This window comes from Sceloporus occidentalis, unplaced genomic scaffold, assembly GCF_023333645.1.
Source record: "Sceloporus occidentalis isolate IW3139 unplaced genomic scaffold, rSceOcc1.0.p SCAF_300, whole genome shotgun sequence".
NCBI lineage: Eukaryota > Metazoa > Chordata > Lepidosauria > Squamata > Phrynosomatidae > Sceloporus > Sceloporus occidentalis.
The window spans coordinates 316917-342613 of NW_028317280.1; the positions used below are offsets into that span (position 1 = coordinate 316917).

At 38.1% G+C, this 25697-nt stretch overlaps 10 non-coding genes across 10 annotated transcripts; all 10 read left to right on the top strand.

Moving 5' to 3' along the window:
• The first annotated feature begins 2730 nt into the window (after positions 1 to 2730).
• On the top strand, positions 2731 to 2803 carry TRNAA-UGC (transfer RNA alanine (anticodon UGC)). Its single transcript has one exon. It is a non-coding gene; the product is annotated as a tRNA-Ala (tRNA).
• A 2517-nt stretch (positions 2804 to 5320) lies between these two features.
• On the top strand, positions 5321 to 5393 carry TRNAA-UGC (transfer RNA alanine (anticodon UGC)). Its single transcript has one exon. It is a non-coding gene; the product is annotated as a tRNA-Ala (tRNA).
• Positions 5394 to 7873: 2480 nt separating this feature from the next.
• TRNAA-UGC (transfer RNA alanine (anticodon UGC)) lies at positions 7874 to 7946 on the top strand. Its single transcript has one exon. It is a non-coding gene; the product is annotated as a tRNA-Ala (tRNA).
• Positions 7947 to 8753: 807 nt separating this feature from the next.
• TRNAA-AGC (transfer RNA alanine (anticodon AGC)) lies at positions 8754 to 8826 on the top strand. The gene has a single exon. It is a non-coding gene; the product is annotated as a tRNA-Ala (tRNA).
• A 2672-nt stretch (positions 8827 to 11498) lies between these two features.
• TRNAA-AGC (transfer RNA alanine (anticodon AGC)) lies at positions 11499 to 11571 on the top strand. Its single transcript has one exon. It is a non-coding gene; the product is annotated as a tRNA-Ala (tRNA).
• A 6190-nt stretch (positions 11572 to 17761) lies between these two features.
• On the top strand, positions 17762 to 17834 carry TRNAA-UGC (transfer RNA alanine (anticodon UGC)). Its single transcript has one exon. It is a non-coding gene; the product is annotated as a tRNA-Ala (tRNA).
• A 1157-nt stretch (positions 17835 to 18991) lies between these two features.
• Positions 18992 to 19064, top strand: TRNAA-AGC (transfer RNA alanine (anticodon AGC)). Its single transcript has one exon. It is a non-coding gene; the product is annotated as a tRNA-Ala (tRNA).
• A 1730-nt stretch (positions 19065 to 20794) lies between these two features.
• On the top strand, positions 20795 to 20867 carry TRNAA-UGC (transfer RNA alanine (anticodon UGC)). Its single transcript has one exon. It is a non-coding gene; the product is annotated as a tRNA-Ala (tRNA).
• Positions 20868 to 22024: 1157 nt separating this feature from the next.
• On the top strand, positions 22025 to 22097 carry TRNAA-AGC (transfer RNA alanine (anticodon AGC)). Its single transcript has one exon. It is a non-coding gene; the product is annotated as a tRNA-Ala (tRNA).
• A 1957-nt stretch (positions 22098 to 24054) lies between these two features.
• On the top strand, positions 24055 to 24127 carry TRNAA-UGC (transfer RNA alanine (anticodon UGC)). The gene has a single exon. It is a non-coding gene; the product is annotated as a tRNA-Ala (tRNA).
• Positions 24128 to 25697: the final 1570 nt, after the last annotated feature.

Genomic DNA, 25697 nt, shown 5'->3' on the forward strand with positions numbered 1-25697 from the left:
ATTAGCTCGGATGGTAGAGTGCTCGCTTAGCATGCGATAGGTAGCGGGATCGATGCCTGCATTCTCCAGTTACTTTATCTATACTTTATAAATTTTCAATAATTTTGTGCTTAACGCTGGCAATAAATTGGAGGGAAACCAACTATATAGACCTTATGCTTTTCCACAGATTTTTCATGTGCTTTTCAAGTGTTTTCTTGGTTTCATGTGTAATTAGAGCAGTACATGCAGCAAGCCATCAGTGCATTACTTGCAGCAAATACACTGTTTCCCTGTTTAACCTAAAAAGAAGAAAGGTATGTAGGAGAATTAGCTCAAATGGTAGAGTGCTCGCTTAGCATCAAGGGGAATTAGCTCAAATGGTAGAGTACTCGCTCAGCATGCGAGAGGTAGCCGGATCGATGCCTGCATTCTCCAGTTACTTTATTTATACTTTATAAATTTTCAATAATTTTGTGCTTAACGCTGGCAATAAATTGGAGGGAAACAAACTATATAGACCTTATGCTTTTCCACAGATTTTTCATGTGCTTTTCAAGTGTTTTCTTGGTTTCAGCAAGCCCATCAGTACATTACATGCAGCAAATACACTGTTTCCATGTTTCACCTAAAACAAGGGACACTATCAAGGGGAATTAGCTCAAATGGTAGAGTACTCGCTTAGCATGCGAGAGGTAGCAGGATCGATGCCTGCATTCTCCAGTTACATTATTTATACTTTATACATTTTCAATAATTTTGTGCTTAACGCTGGCAATAAATTGGAGGGAAACAAACTATATAGACCTTATGATTTTCCACAGATTTTTCATGTGCTTTTCAAGTGTTTTCTTGGTTTCATGTGTAATTAGAGCAGTACATGCAGCAAGCACATCAGTACATTACTTGCAGCAAATACACTGTTTCCCTGTTTCTCCTAAAACAAGTGACACTATCAAGGGGAATTAGCTCAAATGGTAGAGCGCTCGCTTAGCATGCGAGAAGTAGCAGGATCAATGCCTGCATTCTCCAGTTACTTTATTTATACTTTATAAATTTTCAATAATTTTGTGCTTAACGCTGGCAATAAATTGGAGGGAAACAAACTATATAGACCTTATGCTTTTCCACAGATTTTTCATGTGCTTTTCAAGTGTTTTCTTGGTTTCATGTGTAATTAGAGCAGTACATGCAGCAAGCCCATCAGTACATTACTTGCAGCAAATACACTGTTTCCCTGTTTCACCTAAAAGGTAGAAAGTTATGTAGGGGAATTAGCTCAAATAGTAGAGCGCTAGCATCATGATGACATCACAATGGGTTCATGATGACATCATCATGATGACATCACAATGGGTTCATGATGACATCATCACAATGGGTTCATGATGACATCATCATGACGACATCATAATGGGTTCATGATGCTATCATCATGACAACATCATAATGGGTTCATGATGACATCATCATAATGGGTTAATGATGACATCATCATGATGTCATTGTAATGGGTTAATGAAGACATCGTCATGATGACATCATAATGGGTGCATGATGACATAATAATGGGTTCATGATGACATCATCATGACGACATCATAATTAGTTCATGATGACATCATCATGACCACATCATAATGGGTTCGTGGTGACATCATCACAATGGGTTCATAATGACATCATCATAATGGGTTCATAATGACATCATCATGACAACATTATAATGGGTTCATGATGACATTATCATGACGACATCATAAAGGGTTCATGATGACATCATCATGACGACATCATAATGGGTTCATGATGACATCATCATGATGACATCATAATGGGTTCATGATGACATCATCATGGCAACATCATAATGGGTTCATGATGACATCATCATGACAACATCATAATGGGTTTATGATGACATCATCATGATGACATCACAATGTGTTCATGATGACATCATCATAATGGGTTCATGGTGACATCATCACGACGACATCATAATGGGTTCATGATGACATCATCATGAAACCATCATAATAGGTTCATGATGACATCATCATAATGGGTTCATGATGACATCATTATGACATCATAATGGGTTCATGATGACATCATCATGACAACATCATAATGGGTTCATGATGACATCATCATGACAACATCATAATGGGTTCATGATGACATTATCATGACGACATCATAAAGGGTTCATGATGACATAATCATAATGGGTTCATGATGACATCATGACGACATCATAATGGGTTCATGATGACATCATCATGACGACATCATAATGGGTTCATGATGACATCATCATGACGACATCATAATGGGTTCATGATGACATCATCATGGTAACATCATAATGGTTTCATGATGACGACATCATAATGGGTTCATGATGACGACATCATAATGGGTTCATGATGACGACATCATAATGGGTTTATGATGACATCATCATGATGACATCACAATGTGTTCATGATGACATCATCATAGTGGGTTTACGATGACATCATCATGGCGACATCATAATGGGTTCATGATGACATCATCATGATGACATCATCACAATGGTCATCATGATGACCTTATGCTTTCCCACAGATTTTTCATGTGCTTTTCAAGTGTTTTCTTGGTTTCATGTGTAATTAGAGCAGTACATGCAGCAAGCCCATCAGTACATTTCTTGCAGCAAATACACTGTTTCCCAGTTTCAACTAAAAGGTAGAAAGTTATGTAGGGGAATTAGCTCAAATGGTAGAGCGCTCGCTTTGCATGCGAGAGGCGGCGGGATCAATGCCCGCATTCTCCAGTTAATTATTTATACTTTATACATTTTCAATAATGTTGTGCTTAACGCTGGCAATAAATTGGAGGGAAACAAACTATATAGACCTTATGCTTTCCCACAGATTTTTCATGTGCTTTTCAAGTGTTTTCTTGGTTTCAGCAAGCCCATCAGTACATTACATGCAGCAAATACACTGTTTCCCTGTTTCACCTAAAACAAGTGACACCACTATCAAGGGGAATTAGCTCAAATGGTAGAGTGCTCGCTCAGCATGCGAGAGCTAGCCGGATCGATGCCTGCCTTCTCCAGTTACTTTATTTATACTTTATAAATTTTCAATAATTTTGTGCTTAACGCTGGCAATTCACCTAAAACAAGGGACACTATCAAGGGGAATTAGCTCAAATGGTAGAGTGCTCGCTTAGCATGCGAGAGGTAGCAGGATCGATGCCTGCATTCTCCAGTTACATTATTTATACTTTATACATTTTCAATAATTTTGTGCTTAACGCTGGCAATAAATTGGAGGGAATCAAACTATATAGACCTTATGATTTTCCACAGATTTTTCATGTGCATTTCAAGTGTTTTCTTGGTTTCATGTGTAATTAGAGCAGTACATGCAGCAAGCACATCAGTACATTACTTGCAGCAAATACACTGTTTCCCTGTTTCTCCTAAAACAAGTGACACTATCAAGGGGAATTAGCTCAAATGGTAGAGCGCTCGCTTAGCATGCGAGAGGTAGCAAGATCGATGCCTGCATTCTCCAGTTACTTTATTTATACTTTATAAATTTTCAATAGTTTTGTGCTTAACGCTGGCAATAAATTGGAGGGAAACAAACTATATAGACCTTATGCTTTTCCACAGATTTTTCATGTGCTTTTCAAGTGTTTTCTTGGTTTCATGTGTAATTAGAGCAGTACATGCAGCAAGCCCATCAGTACATTACTTGCAGCAAATACACTGTTTCCCTGTTTCACCTAAAAGGTAGAAAGTTATGTAGGGGAATTAGCTCAAATAGTAGAGCGCTAGCATCATGATGACATCACAATGGGTTCATGATGACATCATCATGATGACATCACAATGGGTTCATGATGACATCATCACAATGGGTTCATGATGACATCATCATGACGACATCATAATGGGTTCATGATGATATCATCATGACAACATCATAATGGGTTCATGATGACATCATCATAATGGGTTAATGATGACATCATCATGATGTCATCGTAATGGGTTAATGAAGACATCATCATGATGTCATCGTAATGGGTTCATGATGACATCATCATGACGTCATCATAATGGGTTCATGATGACATCGTCATGATGACATCATAATGGGTGCATGATGACATAATAATGGGTTCATGATGACATCATCATGACGACATCATAATTAGTTCATGATGACATCATCATGACCACATCATAATGGGTTCGTGGTGACATCATCACAATGGGTTCATAATGACATCATCATAATGGGTTCATAATGACATCATCATGACAACATCATAATGGGTTCATGATGACATTATCATGACGACATCATAAAGGGTTCATGATGACATCATCATGACGACATCATAATGGGTTCATGATGACATCATCATGATGACATCATAATGGGTTCATGATGACATCATCATGGCAACATCATAATGGGTTCATGATGACATCATCATGACAACATCATAATGGGTTTATGATGACATCATCATGATGACATCACAATGTGTTCATGATGACATCATCATAATGGGTTCATGGTGACATCATCACGACGACATCATAATGGGTTCATGATGACATCATCATGAAACCATCATAATAGGTTCATGATGACATCATCATAATGGGTTCATGATGACATCATTATGACATCATAATGGGTTCATGATGACATCATCATGACAACATCATAATGGGTTCATGATGACATCATCATGACAACATCATAATGGGTTCATGATGACATCATGACGACATCATAATGGGTTCATGATGACATCATCATGATGACATCATAATGGGTTCATGATGACATCATCATGACGACATCATCATGGGTTCATGATGACATCATCATGGTAACATCATAATGGTTTCATGATGACGACATCATGGTAACATCATAATGGTTTCATGATGACGACATCATAATGGGTTCATGATGACGACATCATAATGGGTTCATGATGACGACATCATAATGGGTTTATGATGACATCATCATGATGACATCACAATGTGTTCATGATGACATCATCATAGTGGGTTTATGATGACATCATCATGGCGACATCATAATGGGTTCATGATGACATCATCATGATGACATCATCACAATGGTCATCATGATGACTTTATGCTTTCCCACAGATTTTTCATGTGCTTTTCAAGTGTTTTCTTGGTTTCATGTGTAATTAGAGCAGTACATGCAGCAAGCCCATCAGTACATTTCTTGCAGCAAATACACTGTTTCCCAGTTTCAACTAAAAGGTAGACAGTTATGTAGGGGAATTAGCTCAAATGGTAGAGCGCTCGCTTTGCATGCGAGAGGCAGCGGGATCAATGCCCGCATTCTCCAGTTAGTCCAAACTATATAGACCTTATGCTTTCCCACAGATTTTTCATGTGCTTTTCAAGTGTTTTCTTGGTTTCAGCAAGCCCATCAGTACATTACATGCAGCAAATACACTGTTTCCCTGTTTCACCTAAAACAAGGGACACCACTATCAAGGGGAATTAGCTCAAATGGTAGAGTGCTCGCTCAGCATGCGAGAGCTAGCCGGATCGATGCCTGCCTTCTCCAGTTACTTTATTTATACTTTATAAATTTTCAATAATTTTGTGCTTAACGCTGGCAATTCACCTAAAACAAGGGACACTATCAAGGGGAATTAGCTCAAATGGTAGAGTGCTCGCTTAGCATGCGAGAGGTAGCAGGATCGATGCCTGCATTCTCCAGTTACATTATTTATACTTTATACATTTTCAATAATTTTGTGCTTAACGCTGGCAATAAATTGGAGGGAATCAAACTATATAGACCTTATGATTTTCCACAGATTTTTCATGTGCATTTCAAGTGTTTTCTTGGTTTCATGTGTAATTAGAGCAGTACATGCAGCAAGCACATCAGTACATTACTTGCAGCAAATACACTGTTTCCCTGTTTCTCCTAAAACAAGTGACACTATCAAGGGGAATTAGCTCAAATGGTAGAGCGCTCGCTTAGCATGCGAGAGGTAGCAAGATCGATGCCTGCATTCTCCAGTTACTTTATTTATACTTTATAAATTTTCAATAGTTTTGTGCTTAACGCTGGCAATAAATTGGAGGGAAACAAACTATATAGACCTTATGCTTTTCCACAGATTTTTCATGTGCTTTTCAAGTGTTTTCTTGGTTTCATGTGTAATTAGAGCAGTACATGCAGCAAGCCCATCAGTACATTACTTGCAGCAAATACACTGTTTCCCTGTTTCACCTAAAAGGTAGAAAGTTATGTAGGGGAATTAGCTCAAATAGTAGAGCGCTAGCATCATGATGACATCACAATGGGTTCATGATGACATCATCATGATGACATCACAATGGGTTCATGATGACATCATCACAATGGGTTCATGATGACATCATCATGACGACATCATAATGGGTTCATGATGATATCATCATGACAACATCATAATGGGTTCATGATGACATCATCATAATGGGTTAATGATGACATCATCATGATGTCATCGTAATGGGTTAATGAAGACATCATCATGATGTCATCGTAATGGGTTCATGATGACATCATCATGACGTCATCATAATGGGTTCATGATGACATCGTCATGATGACATCATAATGGGTGCATGATGACATAATAATGGGTTCATGATGACATCATCATGACGACATCATAATTAGTTCATGATGACATCATCATGACCACATCATAATGGGTTCGTGGTGACATCATCACAATGGGTTCATAATGACATCATCATAATGGGTTCATAATGATATCATCATGACAACATCATAATGGGTTCATGATGACATTATCATGACGACATCATAAAGGGTTCATGATGACATCATCATGACGACATCATAATGGGTTCATGATGACATCATCATGATGACATCATAATGGGTTCATGATGACATCATCATGGCAACATCATAATGGGTTCATGATGACATCATCATGACAACATCATAATGGGTTTATGATGACATCATCATGATGACATCACAATGTGTTCATGATGACATCATCATAATGGGTTCATGGTGACATCATCACGACGACATCATAATGGGTTCATGATGACATCATCATGAAACCATCATAATAGGTTCATGATGACATCATCATAATGGGTTCATGATGACATCATTATGACATCATAATGGGTTCATGATGACATCATCATGACAACATCATAATGGGTTCATGATGACGTCATCATGACAACATCATAATGGGTTCATGATGACATTATCATGACGACATCATAAAGGGTTCGTGATGACATAATCATAATGGGTTCATGATGACATCATGACGACATCATAATGGGTTCATGATGACATCATCATGACGACATCATAATGGGTTCATGATGACATCATCATGACGACATCATAATGGGTTCATGATGACATCATCATGGTAACATCATAATGGTTTCATGATGACGACATCATAATGGGTTCATGATGACGACATCATAATGGGTTCATGATGACGACATCATAATGGGTTTATGATGACATCATCATGATGACATCACAATGTGTTCATGATGACATCATCATAGTGGGTTTATGATGACATCATCATGGCGACATCATAATGGGTTCATGATGACATCATCATGATGACATCATCACAATGGTCATCATGATGACCTTATGCTTTCCCACAGATTTTTCATGTGCTTTTCAAGTGTTTTCTTGGTTTCATGTGTAATTAGAGCAGTACATGCAGCAAGCCCATCAGTACATTTCTTGCAGCAAATACACTGTTTCCCAGTTTCAACTAAAAGGTAGAAAGTTATGTAGGGGAATTAGCTCAAATGGTAGAGCGCTCGCTTTGCATGCGAGAGGCAGCGGGATCAATGCCCGCATTCTCCAGTTAATTATTTATACTTTATACATTTTCAATAATGTTGTGCTTAACGCTGGCAATAAATTGGAGGGAAACAAACTATATAGACCTTATGCTTTCCCACAGATTTTTCATGTGCTTTTCAAGTGTTTTCTTGGTTTCAGCAAGCCCATCAGTACATTACATGCAGCAAATACAATGTTTCCCTGTTTCACCTAAAACAAGGGACACCACTATCAAGGGGAATTAGCTCAAATGGTAATGGCTCGCTCAGCATGCGAGAGCTAGCCGGATCGATGCCTGCCTTCTCCAGTTACTTTATTTATACTTTATAAATTTTCAATAATTTTGTGCTTAACGCTGGCAATAAATTGGAGGGAAACAAACTATATAGACCTTATGCTTTTCCACAGATTTTTCATGTGCTTTTCAAGTGTTTTCTTGGTTTCAGCAAGCCCATCAGTACATTACATGCAGCAAATACACTGTTTCCATGTTTCACCTAAAACAGGGGACACTATCAAGGGGAATTAGCTCAAATGGTAGAGTGCTCGCTTAGAATGCGAGAGGTTGCAGGATAGATGCCTGCATTCTCCAGTTACATTATTTATACTTTATACATTTTCAATAATTTTGTGCTTAACGCTGGCAATAAATTGGAGGGAAACAAACTATATAGACCTTATGATTTTCCACAGATTTTTCATGTGCTTTTCAAGTGTTTTCTTGGTTTCATGTGTAATTAGAGCAGTACATGCAGCAAGCACATCAGTACATTACTTGCAGCAAATACACTGTTTCCCTGTTTCTCCTAAAACAAGTGACACTATCAAGGGGAATTAGCTCAAATGGTAGAGCGCTCGCTTAGCATGCGAGAGGTAGCAGGATCGATGCCTGCATTCTCCAGTTACTTTATTTATACTTTATAAATTTTCAATAATTTTGTGCTTAACGCTGGCAATAAATTGGAGGGAAACAAACTATATAGACCTTATGCTTTTCCACAGATTTTTCATGTGCTTTTCAAGTGTTTTCTTGGTTTCATGTGTAATTAGAGCAGTACATGCAGCAAGCCCATCAGTACATTACTTGCAGCAAATACACTGTTTCCCTGTTTCACCTAAAAGGTAGAAAGTTATGTAGGGGAATTAGCTCAAATAGTAGAGCGCTAGCATCATGATGACATCACAATGGGTTCATGATGACATCATCATGATGACATCACAATGGGTTCATGATGACATCATCACAATGGGTTCATGATGACATCATCATGACGACATCATAATGGGTTCATGATGATATCATCATGACAACATCATAATGGGTTCATGATGACATCATCATAATGGGTTAATGATGACATCATCATGATGTCATCGTAATGGGTTAATGAAGACATCATCATGATGTCATCGTAATGGGTTCATGATGACATCATCATGACGTCATCATAATGGGTTCATGATGACATCGTCATGATGACATCATAATGGGTGCATGATGACATAATAATGGGTTCATGATGACATCATCATGACGACATCATAATTAGTTCATGATGACATCATCATGACCACATCATAATGGGTTCGTGGTGACATCATCACAATGGGTTCATAATGACATCATCATAATGGGTTCATAATGACATCATCATGACAACATCATAATGGGTTCATGATGACATTATCATGACGACATCATAAAGGGTTCATGATGACATCATCATGACGACATCATAATGGGTTCATGATGACATCATCATGATGACATCATAATGGGTTCATGATGACATCATCATGGCAACATCATAATGGGTTCATGATGACATCATCATGACAACATCATAATGGGTTTATGATGACATCATCATGATGACATCACAATGTGTTCATGATGACATCATCATAATGGGTTCATGGTGACATCATCACGACGACATCATAATGGGTTCATGATGACATCATCATGAAACCATCATAATAGGTTCATGATGACATCATCATAATGGGTTCATGATGACATCATGATGACATCATAATGGGTTCATGATGACATCATCATGACAACATCATAATGGGTTCATGATGACGTCATCATGACAACATCATAATGGGTTCATCATGACATTATCATGACGACATCATAAAGGGTTCATGATGACATAATCATAATGGGTTCATGATGACATCATGACGACATCATAATGGGTTCATGATGACATCATCATGACGACATCATAATGGGTTCATGATGACATCATCATGACGACATCATAATGGGTTCATGATGACATCATCATGGTAACATCATAATGGTTTCATGATGACGACATCATAATGGGTTCATGATGACGACATCATAATGGGTTCATGATGATGACATCATAATGGGTTTATGATGACATCATCATGATGACATCACAATGTGTTCATGATGACATCATCATAGTGGGTTTATGATGACATCATCATGGCGACATCATAATGGGTTCATGATGACATCATCATGATGACATCATCACAATGGTCATCATGATGACCTTATGCTTTCCCACAGATTTTTCATGTGCTTTTCAAGTGTTTTCTTGGTTTCATGTGTAATTAGAGCAGTACATGCAGCAAGCCCATCAGTACATTTCTTGCAGCAAATACACTGTTTCCCAGTTTCAACTAAAAGGTAGCAAGTTATGTAGGGGAATTAGCTCAAATGGTAGAGCGCTTGCTTTGCATGCGAGAGGCAGCGGGATCAATGCCCGCATTCTCCAGTTAATTATTTATACTTTATACATTTTCAATAATGTTGTGCTTAACGCTGGCAATAAATTGGAGGGAAACAAACTATATAGACCTTATGCTTTCCCACAGATTTTTCATGTGCTTTTCAAGTGTTTTCTTGGTTTCAGCAAGCCCATCAGTACATTACATGCAGCAAATACACTGTTTCCCTGTTTCACCTAAAACAAGGGACACCACTATCAAGGGGAATTAGCTCGGATGGTAGAGTGCTCGCTTAGCATGCGATAGGTAGCGGGATCGATGCCTGCATTCTCCAGTTACTTTATCTATACTTTATAAATTTTCAATAATTTTGTGCTTAACGCTGGCAATAAATTGGAGGGAAACAAACTATATAGACCTTATGCTTTTCCACAGATTTTTCATGTGCTTTTCAAGTGTTTTCTTGGTTTCAGCAAGCCCATCAGTACATTACATGCAGCAAATACACTGTTTCCATGTTTCACCTAAAACGAGGGACACTATCAAGGGGAATTAGCTCAAATGGTAGAGTGCTCGCTTAGCATGCGAGAGGTAGCAGGATCGATGCCTGCATTCTCCAGTTACATTATTTATACTTTATACATTTTCAATAATTTTGTGCTTAACGCTGGCAATAAATTGGAGGGAAACAAACTATATAGACCTTATGATTTTCCACAGATTTTTCATGTGCTTTTCAAGTGTTTTCTTGGTTTCATGTGTAATTAGAGCAGTACATGCAGCAAGCACATCAGTACATTACTTGCAGCAAATACACTGTTTCCCTGTTTCTCCTAAAACAAGTGACACTATCAAGGGGAATTAGCTCAAATGGTAGAGCGCTCGCTTAGCATGCGAGAGGTAGCAGGATCGATGCCTGCATTCTCCAGTTACTTTATTTATACTTTATAAATTTTCAATAATTTTGTGCTTAACGCTGGCAATAAATTGGAGGGAAACAAACTATATAGACCTTATGCTTTTCCACAGATTTTTCATGTGCTTTTCAAGTGTTTTCTTGGTTTCATGTGTAATTAGAGCAGTACATGCAGCAAGCCCATCAGTACATTACTTGCAGCAAATACACTGTTTCCCTGTTTCACCTAAAAGGTAGAAAGTTATGTAGGGGAATTAGCTCAAATAGTAGAGCGCTAGCATCATGATGACATCACAATGGGTTCATGATGACATCATCATGATGACATCACAATGGGTTCATGATGACATCATCACAATGGGTTCATGATGACATCATCATGACGACATCATAATGGGTTCATGATGCTATCATTATGACAACATCATAATGGGTTCATGATGACATCATCATAATGGGTTAATGATGACATCATCATGATGTCATCGTAATGGGTTAATGAAGACATCATCATGATGTCATCGTAATGGGTTCATGATGACATCATCATGACGTCATCATAATGGGTTCATGATGACATCGTCATGATGACATCATAATGGGTGCATGATGACATAATAATGGGTTCATGATGACATCATCATGACGACATCATAATTAGTTCATGATGACATCATCATGACCACATCATAATGGGTTCGTGGTGACATCATCACAATGGGTTCATAATGACATCATCATAATGGGTTCATAATGACATCATCATGACAACATCATAATGGGTTCATGATGACATTATCATGACGACATCATAAAGGGTTCATGATGACATCATCATGACGACATCATAATGGGTTCATGATGACATCATCATGATGACATCATAATGGGTTCATGATGACATCATCATGGCAACATCATAATGGGTTCATGATGACATCATCATGACAACATCATAATGGGTTTATGATGACATCATCATGATGACATCACAATGTGTTCATGATGACATCATCATAATGGGTTCATGGTGACATCATCACGACGACATCATAATGGGTTCATGATGACATCATCATGAAACCATCATAATAGGTTCATGATGACATCATCATAATGGGTTCATGATGACATCATGATGACATCATAATGGGTTCATGATGACATCATCATGACAACATCATAATGGGTTCATGATGACGTCATCATGACAACATCATAATGGGTTCATCATGACATTATCATGACGACATCATAAAGGGTTCATGATGACATAATCATAATGGGTTCATGATGACATCATGACGACATCATAATGGGTTCATGATGACATCATCATGACGACATCATAATGGGTTCATGATGACATCATCATGACGACATCATAATGGGTTCATGATGACATCATCATGGTAACATCATAATGGTTTCATGATGACGACATCATAATGGGTTCATGATGACGACATCATAATGGGTTCATGATGACGACATCATAATGGGTTTATGATGACATCATCATGATGACATCACAATGTGTTCATGATGACATCATCATAGTGGGTTTATGATGACATCATCATGGCGACATCATAATGGGTTCATGATGACATCATCATGATGACATCATCACAATGGTCATCATGATGACCTTATGCTTTCCCACAGATTTTTCATGTGCTTTTCAAGTGTTTTCTTGGTTTCATGTGTAATTAGAGCAGTACATGCAGCAAGCCCATCAGTACATTTCTTGCAGCAAATACACTGTTTCCCAGTTTCAACTAAAAGGTAGAAAGTTATGTAGGGGAATTAGCTCAAATGGTAGAGCGCTCGCTTTGCATGCGAGAGGCAGCAGGATCAATGCCCGCATTCTCCAGTTAATTATTTATACTTTATACATTTTCAATAATGTTGTGCTTAACGCTGGCAATAAATTGGAGGGAAACAAACTATATAGACCTTATGCTTTCCCACAGATTTTTCATGTGCTTTTCAAGTGTTTTCTTGGTTTCAGCAAGCCCATCAGTACATTACATGCAGCAAATACACTGTTTCCCTGTTTCACCTAAAACAAGGGACACCACTATCAAGGGGAATTAGCTCGGATGGTAGAGTGCTCGCCTAGCATGCGAGAGGTAGCGGGATCGATGCCTGCATTCTGCAGTTACTTTATCTATACTTTATAAATTTTCAATAATTTTGTGCTTAACGCTGGCAATAAATTGGAGGGAAACCAACTATATAGACCTTATGCTTTTCCACAGATTTTTCATGTGCTTTTCAAGTGTTTTCTTGGTTTCATGTGTAATTAGAGCAGTACATGCAGCAAGCCATCAGTCCATTACTTGCAGCAAATACACTGTTTCCCTGTTTAACATAAAAAGAAGAAAGGTATGTAGGAGAATTAGCTCAAATGGTAGAGTGCCCACTTAGCATCAAGGGGAATTAGCTCAAATGGTAGAGTGCTCGCTTAGCATGCGAGAGGTAGCCGGATCGATGCCTGCATTCTCCAGTTACTTTATTTATACTTTATAAATTTTCAATAATTTTGTGCTTAACGCTGGCAATAAATTGGAGGGAAACAAACTATATAGACCTTATGCTTTTCCACAGATTTTTCATGTGCTTTTCAAGTGTTTTCTTGGTTTCAGCAAGCCCATCAGTACATTACATGCAGCAAATACACTGTTTCCATGTTTCACCTAAAACAAGGGACACTATCAAGGGGAATTAGCTCAAATGGTAGAGTGCTCGCTTGGCATGCGAGAGGTAGCAGGATCGATGCCTGCATTCTCCAGTTACTTTATTTATACTTTATAAATTTTCAATAGTTTTGTGCTTAACGCTGGCAATAAATTGGAGGGAAACAAACTATATAGACCTTATGCTTTTCCACAGATTTTTCATGTGCTTTTCAAGTGTTTTCTTGGTTTCATGTGTAATTAGAGCAGTACATGCAGCAAGCCCATCAGTACATTACTTGCAGCAAATACACTGTTTCCCTGTTTCACCTAAAAGGTAGAAAGTTATGTAGGGGAATTAGCTCAAATAGTAGAGCGCTAGCATCATGATGACATCACAATGGGTTCATGATGACATCATCATGATGACATCACAATGGGTTCATGATGACATCATCACAATGGGTTCATGATGACATCATCATGACGACATCATAATGGGTTCATGATGATATCATCATGACAACATCATAATGGGTTCATGATGACATCATCATAATGGGTTAATGATGACATCATCATGATGTCATCGTAATGGGTTAATGAAGACATCATCATGATGTCATCGTAATGGGTTCATGATGACATCATCATGACGTCATCATAATGGGTTCATGATGACATCGTCATGATGACATCATAATGGGTGCATGATGACATAATAATGGGTTCATGATGACATCATCATGACGACATCATAATTAGTTCATGATGACATCATCATGACCACATCATAATGGGTTCGTGGTGACATCATCACAATGGGTTCATAATGACATCATCATAATGGGTTCATAATGACATCATCATGACAACATCATAATGGGTTCATGATGACATTATCATGACGACATCATAAAGGGTTCATGATGACATCATCATGACGACATCATAATGGGTTCATGATGACATCATCATGATGACATCATAATGGGTTCATGATGACATCATCATGGCAACATCATAATGGGTTCATGATGACATCATCATGACAACATCATAATGGGTTTATGATGACATCATCATGATGACATCACAATGTGTTCATGATGACATCATCATAATGGGTTCATGGTGACATCATCACGACGACATCATAATGGGTTCATGATGACATCATCATGAAACCATCATAATAGGTTCATGATGACATCATCATAATGGGTTCATGATGACATCATGATGACATCATAATGGGTTCATGATGACATCATCATGACAACATCATAATGGGTTCATGATGACGTCATCATGACAACATCATAATGGGTTCATCATGACATTATCATGACGACATCATAAAGGGTTCATGATGACATAATCATAATGGGTTCATGATGACATCATGACGACATCATAATGGGTTCATGATGACATCATCATGACGACATCATAATGGGTTCATGATGACATCATCATGACGACATCATAATGGGTTCATGATGACATCATCATGGTAACATCATAATGGTTTCATGATGACGACATCATAATGGGTTCATGATGACGACATCATAATGGGTTCATGATGACGACATCATAATGGGTTTATGATGACATCATCATGATGACATCACAATGTGTTCATGATGACATCATCATAGTGGGTTTATGATGACATCATCATGGCGACATCATAATGGGTTCATGATGACATCATCATGATGACATCATCACAATGGTCATCATGATGACCTTATGCTTTCCCACAGATTTTTCATGTGCTTTTCAAGTGTTTTCTTGGTTTCATGTGTAATTAGAGCAGTACATGCAGCAAGCCCATCAGTACATTTCTTGCAGCAAATACACTGTTTCCCAGTTTCAACTAAAAGGTAGCAAGTTATGTAGGGGAATTAGCTCAAATGGTAGAGCGCTCGCTTTGCATGCGAGAGGCAGCAGGATCAATGCCCGCATTCTCCAGTTAATTATTTATACTTTATACATTTTCAATAATGTTGTGCTTAACGCTGGCAATAAATTGGAGGGAAACAAACTATATAGACCTTATGCTTTCCCACAGATTTTTCATGTGCTTTTCAAGTGTTTTCTTGGTTTCAGCAAGCCCATCAGTACATTACATGCAGCAAATACACTGTTTCCCTGTTTCACCTAAAACAAGGGACACCACTATCAAGGGGAATTAGCTCGGATGGTAGAGTGCTCGCCTAGCATGCGAGAGGTAGCGGGATCGATGCCTGCATTCTGCAGTTACTTTATCTATACTTTATAAATTTTCAATAATTTTGTGCTTAACGCTGGCAATAAATTGGAGGGAAACCAACTATATAGACCTTATGCTTTTCCACAGATTTTTCATGTGCTTTTCAAGTGTTTTCTTGGTTTCATGTGTAATTAGAGCAGTACATGCAGCAAGCCATCAGTCCATTACTTGCAGCAAATACACTGTTTCCCTGTTTAACATAAAAAGAAGAAAGGTATGTAGGAGAATTAGCTCAAATGGTAGAGTGCCCACTTAGCATCAAGGGGAATTAGCTCAAATGGTAGAGTGCTCGCTTAGCATGCGAGAGGTAGCCGGATCGATGCCTGCATTCTCCAGTTACTTTATTTATACTTTATAAATTTTCAATAATTTTGTGCTTAACGCTGGCAATAAATTGGAGGGAAACAAACTATATAGACCTTATGCTTTTCCACAGATTTTTCATGTGCTTTTCAAGTGTTTTCTTGGTTTCAGCAAGCCCATCAGTACATTACATGCAGCAAATACACTGTTTCCATGTTTCACCTAAAACAAGGGACACTATCAAGGGGAATTAGCTCAAATGGTAGAGTGCTCGCTTGGCATGCGAGAGGTAGCAGGATCGATGCCTGCATTCTCCAGTTACATTATTTATACTTTATACATTTTCAATAATTTTGTGCTTAACGCTGGCAATAAATTGGAGGGAAACAAACTATATAGACCTCATGATAATCATAATGGGTTCATGATGACATCATGACGACATCATAATGGGTTCATGATGACATCATCATGACAACATCATAATGGGTTCATGATGACATCATCATGACGACATCATAATGGGTTCATGATGACATCATCATGGTAACATCATAATGGTTTCATGATGACGACATCATAATGGGTTCATGATGACGACATCATAATGGGTTCATGATGACGACATCATAATGGGTTTATGATGACATCATCATGATGACATCACAATGTGTTCATGATGACATCATCATAGTGGGTTTATGATGACATCATCATGGCGACATCATAATGGGTTCATGATGACATCATCATGATGACATCATCACAATGGTCATCATGATGACCTTATGCTTTCCCACAGATTTTTCATGTGCTTTTCAAGTGTTTTCTTGGTTTCATGTGTAATTAGAGCAGTACATGCAGCAAGCCCATCAGTACATTTCTTGCAGCAAATACACTGTTTCCCAGTTTCAACTAAAAGGTAGAAAGTTATGTAGGGGAATTAGCTCAAATGGTAGAGCGCTCGCTTTGCATGCGAGAGGCAGCGGGATCAATGCCCGCATTCTCCAGTTAATTATTTATACTTTATACATTTTCAATAATGTTGTGCTTAACGCTGGCAATAAATTGGAGGGAAACAAACTATATAGACCTTATGCTTTCCCACAGATTTTTCATGTGCTTTTCAAGTGTTTTCTTGGTTTCAGCAAGCCCATCAGTACATTACATGCAGCAAATACACTGTTTCCCTGTTTCACCTAAAACAAGGGACACCACTATCAAGGGGAATTAGCTCGGATGGTAGAGTGCTCGCCTAGCATGCGAGAGGTAGCGGGATCGATGCCTGCATTCTGCAGTTACTTTATCTATACTTTATAAATTTTCAATAATTTTGTGCTTAACGCTGGCAATAAATTGGAGGGAAACCAACTATATAGACCTTATGCTTTTCCACAGATTTTTCATGTGCTTTTCAAGTGTTTTCTTGGTTTCATGTGTAATTAGAGCAGTACATGCAGCAAGCCATCAGTCCATTACTTGCAGCAAATACACTGTTTCCCTGTTTAACCTAAAAAGAAGAAAGGTATGTAGGAGAATTAGCTCAAATGGTAGAGTGCCCACTTAGCATCAAGGGGAATTAGCTCAAATGGTAGAGTGCTCGCTTAGCATGCGAGAGGTAGCCGGATCGATGCCTGCATTCTCCAGTTACTTTATTTATACTTTATAAATTTTCAATAATTTTGTGCTTAACGCTGGCAATAAATTGGAGGGAAACAAACTATATAGACCTTATGCTTTTCCACAGATTTTTCATGTGCTTTTCAAGTGTTTTCTTGGTTTCAGCAAGCCCATCAGTACATTACATGCAGCAAATACACTGTTTCCATGTTTCACCTAAAACAAGGGACACTATCAAGGGGAATTAGCTCAAATGGTAGAGTGCTCGCTTGGCATGCGAGAGGTAGCAGGATCGATGCCTGCATTCTCCAGTTACATTATTTATACTTTATACATTTTCAATAATTTTGTGCTTAACGCTGGCAATAAATTGGAGGGAAACAAACTATATAGACCTCATGATTTTCCACAGATTTTTCATGTGCTTTTCAAGTGTTTTCTTGGTTTCATGTGTAATTAGAGCAGTACATGCAGCAAGCACATCAGTACATTACTTGCAGCAAATACACTGTTTCCCTGTTTCTCCTAAAACAAGGGACACTATCAAGGGGAATTAGCTCAAATGGTAGAGCGCTCGCTTAGCATGCGAGAGGTAGCAGGATCGATGCCTGCATTCTCCAGTTACTTTATTTATACTTTATAAATTTTCAATAATTTTGTGCTTAACGCTGGCAATAAATTGGAGGGAAACAAACTATATAGACCTTATGCTTTTCCACAGATTTTTCATGTGCTTTTCAAGTGTTTTCTTGGTTTCATGTGTAATTAGAGCAGTACATGCAGCAAGCCCATCAGTACATTACTTGCAGCAAATACACTGTTTCCCTGTTTCACCTAAAAGGTAGAAAGTTATGTAGGGGAATTAGCTCAAATAGTAGAGCGCTAGCATCATGATGACATCACAATGGGTTCATGATGACATCATCATGATGACATCACAATGGGTTCATGATGACATCATCACAATGGGTTCATGATGACATCATCATGACGACATCATAATGGGTTCATGATGATATCATCATGACAACATCATAATGGGTTCATGATGACATCATCATAATGGGTTAATGATGACATCATCATGATGTCATCGTAATGGGTTAATGAAGACATCATCATGATGTCATCGTAATGGGTTCATGATGACATCATCATGACGTCATCATAATGGGTTCATGATGACATCGTCATGATGACATCATAATGGGTGCATGATGACATAATAATGGGTTCATGATGACATCATCATGACGACATCATAATTAGTTCATGATGACATCATCATGACGACATCATAATGGGTTCGTGGTGACATCATCACAATGGGTTCATAATGACATCATCATAATGGGTTCATAATGACATCATCATGACAACATCATAATGGGTTCATGATGACATTATCATGACGACATCATAAAGGGTTCATGATGACATCATCATGACGACATCATAATGGGTTCATGATGACATCATCATGATGACATCATAATGGGTTCATGATGACATCATCATGGCAACATCATAATGGGTTCATGATGACATCATCATGACAACATCATAATGGGTTTATGATGACATCATCATGATGACATCACAATGTGTTCATGATGACATCATCATAATGGGTACATGGTGACATCATGACGACGACATCATAATGGGTTCATGATGACATCATGATGACATCATAATGGGTTCATGATGACATCATCATGACAACATCATAATGGGTTCATGATGACATCATCATGACAACATCATAATGGGTTCATGATGACATTATCATGACGACATCATAAAGGGTTCATGATGACATAATCATAATGGGTTCATGATGACATCATGACGACATCATAATGGGTTCATGATGACATCATCATGACAACATCATAATGGGTTCATGATGACATCATCATGACGACATCATAATGGGTTCATGATGACATCATCATGGTAACATCATAATGGTTTCATGATGACGACATCATAATGGGTTCATGATGACGACATCATAATGGGTTCATGATGACGACATCATAATGGGTTTATGATGACATCATCATGATGACATCACAATGTGTTCATGATGACATCATCATAGTGGGTTTATGATGACATCATCATGGCGACATCATAATGGGTTCATGATGACATCATCATGATGACATCATCACAATGGTCATCATGATGACCTTATGCTTTCCCACAGATTTTTCATGTGCTTTTCAAGTGTTTTCTTGGTTTCATGTGTAATTAGAGCAGTACATGCAGCAAGCCCATCAGTACATTTCTTGCAGCAAATACACTGTTTCCCAGTTTCAACTAAAAGGTAGAAAGTTATGTAGGGGAATTAGCTCAAATGGTAGAGCGCTCGCTTTGCATGCGAGAGGCAGCGGGATCAATGCCCGCATTCTCCAGTTAATTATTTATACTTTATACATTTTCAATAATGTTGTGCTTAACGCTGGCAATAAATTGGAGGGAAACAAACTATATAGACCTTATGCTTTCCCACAGATTTTTCATGTGCTTTTCAAGTGTTTTCTTGGTTTCAGCAAGCCCATCAGTACATTACATGCAGCAAATACACTGTTTCCCTGTTTCACCTAAAACAAGGGACACCACTATCAAGGGGAATTAGCTCGGATGGTAGAGTGCTCGCCTAGCATGCGAGAGGTAGCGGGATCGATGCCTGCATTCTGCAGTTACTTTATCTATACTTTATAAATTTTCAATAATTTTGTGCTTAACGCTGGCAATAAATTGGAGGGAAACCAACTATATAGACCTTATGCTTTTCCACAGATTTTTCATGTGCTTTTCAAGTGTTTTCTTGGTTTCATGTGTAATTAGAGCAGTACATGCAGCAAGCCATCAGTCCATTACTTGCAGCAAATACACTGTTTCCCTGTTTAACCTAAAAAGAAGAAAGGTATGTAGGAGAATTAGCTCAAATGGTAGAGTGCCCACTTAGCATCAAGGGGAATTAGCTCAAATGGTAGAGTGCTCGCTTAGCATGCGAGAGGTAGCCGGATCGATGCCTGCATTCTCCAGTTACTTTATTTATACTTTATAAATTTTCAATAATTTTGTGCTTAACGCTGGCAATAAATTGGAGGGAAACAAACTATATAGACCTTATGCTTTTCCACAGATTTTTCATGTGCTTTTCAAGTGTTTTCTTGGTTTCAGCAAGCCCATCAGTACATTACATGCAGCAAATACACTGTTTCCATGTTTCACCTAAAACAAGGGACACTATCAAGGGGAATTAGCTCAAATGGTAGAGTGCTCGCTTGGCATGCGAGAGGTAGCAGGATCGATGCCTGCATTCTCCAGTTACATTATTTATACTTTATACATTTTCAATAATTTTGTGCTTAACGCTGGCAATAAATTGGAGGGAAACAAACTATATAGACCTCATGATTTTCCACAGATTTTTCATGTGCTTTTCAAGTGTTTTCTTGGTTTCATGTGTAATTAGAGCAGTACATGCAGCAAGCACATCAGTACATTACTTGCAGCAAATACACTGTTTCCCTGTTTCTCCTAAAACAAGGGACACTATCAAGGGGAATTAGCTCAAATGGTAGAGCGCTCGCTTAGCATGCGAGAGGTAGCAGGATCGATGCCTGCATTCTCCAGTTACTTTATTTATACTTTATAAATTTTCAATAATTTTGTGCTTAACGCTGGCAATAAATTGGAGGGAAACAAACTATATAGACCTTATGCTTTTCCACAGATTTTTCATGTGCTTTTCAAGTGTTTTCTTGGTTTCATGTGTAATTAGAGCAGTACATGCAGCAAGCCCATCAGTACATTACTTGCAGCAAATACACTGTTTCCCTGTTTCACCTAAAAGGTAGAAAGTTATGTAGGGGAATTAGCTCAAATAGTAGAGCGCTAGCATCATGATGACATCACAATGGGTTCATGATGACATCATCATGATGACATCACAATGGGTTCATGATGACATCATCACAATGGGTTCATGATGACATCATCATGACGACATCATAATGGGTTCATGATGATATCATCATGACAACATCATAATGGGTTCATGATGACATCATCATAATGGGTTAATGATGACATCATCATGATGTCATCGTAATGGGTTAATGAAGACATCATCATGATGTCATCGTAATGGGTTCATGATGACATCATCATGACGTCATCATAATGGGTTCATGATGACATCGTCATGATGACATCATAATGGGTGCATGATGACATAATAATGGGTTCATGATGACATCATCATGACGACATCATAATTAGTTCATGATGACATCATCATGACGACATCATAATGGGTTCGTGGTGACATCATCACAATGGGTTCATAATGACATCATCATAATGGGTTCATAATGACATCATCATGACAACATCATAATGGGTTCATGATGACATTATCATGACGACATCATAAAGGGTTCATGATGACATCATCATGACGACATCATAATGGGTTCATGATGACATCATCATGATGACATCATAATGGGTTCATGATGACATCATCATGGCAACATCATAATGGGTTCATGATGACATCATCATGACAACATCATAATGGGTTTATGATGACATCATCATGATGACATCACAATGTGTTCATGATGACATCATCATAATGGGTACATGGTGACATCATGACGACGACATCATAATGGGTTCATGATGACATCATCATGAAACCATCATAATAGGTTCATGATGACATCATCATAATGGGTTCATGATGACATCATGATGACATCATAATGGGTTCATGATGACATCATCATGATGACATCATAATGGGTTCATGGTGACATCATCACGACAACATCATAATGGGTTCATGATGACATCATCATGAAACCATCATAATAGGTTCATGATGACATCATCATAATGGGTTCATGATGACATCATGATGACATCATAATGGGTTCATGATGACATCATCATGACAACATCATAATGGGTTCATGATGACGTCATCATGACAACATCATAATGGGTTCATCATGACATTATCATGACGACATCATAAAGGGTTCATGATGACATAATCATAATGGGTTCATGATGACATCATGACGACATCATAATGGGTTCATGATGACATCATCATGACGACATCATAATGGGTTCATGATGACATCATCATGACGACATCATAATGGGTTCATGATGACATCATCATGGTAACATCATAATGGTTTCATGATGACGACATCATAATGGGTTCATGATGACGACATCATAATGGGTTCATGATGACGACATCATAATGGGTTTATGATGACATCATCATGATGACATCACAATGTGTTCATGATGACATCATCATAGTGGGTTTATGATGACATCATCATGGCGACATCATAATGGGTTCATGATGACATCATCATGATGACATCATCACAATGGTCATCATGATGACCTTATGCTTTCCCACAGATTTTTCATGTGCTTTTCAAGTGTTTTCTTGGTTTCATGTGTAATTAGAGCAGTACATGCAGCAAGCCCATCAGTACATTTCTTGCAGCAAATACACTGTTTCCCAGTTTCAACTAAAAGGTAGAAAGTTATGTAGGGGAATTAGCTCAAATGGTAGAGCGCTCGCTTTGCATGCGAGAGGCAGCGGGATCAATGCCCGCATTCTCCAGTTAATTATTTATACTTTATACATTTTCAATAATGTTGTGCTTAACGCTGGCAATAAATTGGAGGGAAACAAACTATATAGACCTTATGCTTTCCCACAGATTTTTCATGTGCTTTTCAAGTGTTTTCTTGGTTTCAGCAAGCCCATCAGTACATTACATGCAGCAAATACACTGTTTCCCTGTTTCACCTAAAACAAGGGACACCACTATCAAGGGGAATTAGCTCGGATGGTAGAGTGCTCGCTTAGCATGCGAGAGGTAGCGGGATCGATGCCTGCATTCTCCAGTTACTTTATTTATACTTTATAAATTTTCAATAATTTTGTGCTTAACGCTGGCAATAAATTGGAGGGAAACCAACTATATAGACCTTATGCTTTTCCACAGATTTTTCATGTGCTTTTCAAGTGTTTTCTTGGTTTCATGTGTAATTAGAGCAGTACATGCAGCAAGCCATCAGTGCATTACTTGCAGCAAATACACTGTTTCCCTGTTTAACCTAAAAAGAAGAAAGGTATGTAGCAGAATTAGCTCAAATGGTAGAGTGCTCGCTTAGCATCAAGGGGAATTAGCTCAGATGGTAGAGTGCTCCCTTAGCATGCGAGAGGTAGCCGGATCGATGCCTGCATTCTCCAGTTACTTTATTTATACTTTATAAATTTTCAATAATTTTGTGCTTAACGCTGGCAATAAATTGGAGGGAAACAAACTATATAGACCTTATGCTTTTCCAAAGATTTTTCATGTGCTTTTCAAGTGTTTTCTTGGTTTCAGCAAGCCCATCAGTACATTACATGCAGCAAATACACTGTTTCCATGTTTCACCTAAAACAAGGGACACTATCAAGAGGAATTAGCTCAAATGGTAGAGTGCACGCTTAGCATGCGAGAGGTAGCAGGATCGATGCCTGCGTTCTCCAGTTACTTTATTTATACTTTATAAATTTTCAATAATTTTGTGCTTAACGCTGGCAATAAATTGGAGGGAAACAAACTATATAGACCTTATGCTTTTCCACAGATTTTTCATGTGCTTTTCAAGTGTTTTCTTGGTTTCATGTGTAATTAGAGCAGTACATGCAGCAAGCCCATCAGTACATTACTTGCAGCAAATACACTGTTTCCCTGTTTCACCTAAAAGGTAGAAAGTTATGTAGGGGAATTAGCTCAAATAGTAGAGCGCTAGCATCATGATGACATCACAATGGGTTCATGATGACATCATCATGATGACATCACAATGGGTTCATGATGACATCATCACAATGGGTTCATGATGACATCATCATGACGACATCATAATGGGTTCATGATGATATCATCATGACAACATCATAATGGGTTCATGATGACATCATCATAATGGGTTAATGATGACATCATCATGATGTCATCGTAATGGGTTAATGAAGACATCATCATGATGTCATCGTAATGGGTTCATGATGACATCATCATGACGTCATCATAATGGGTTCATGATGACATCGTCATGATGACATCATAATGGGTGCATGATGACATAATAATGGGTTCATGATGACATCATCATGACGACATCATAATTAG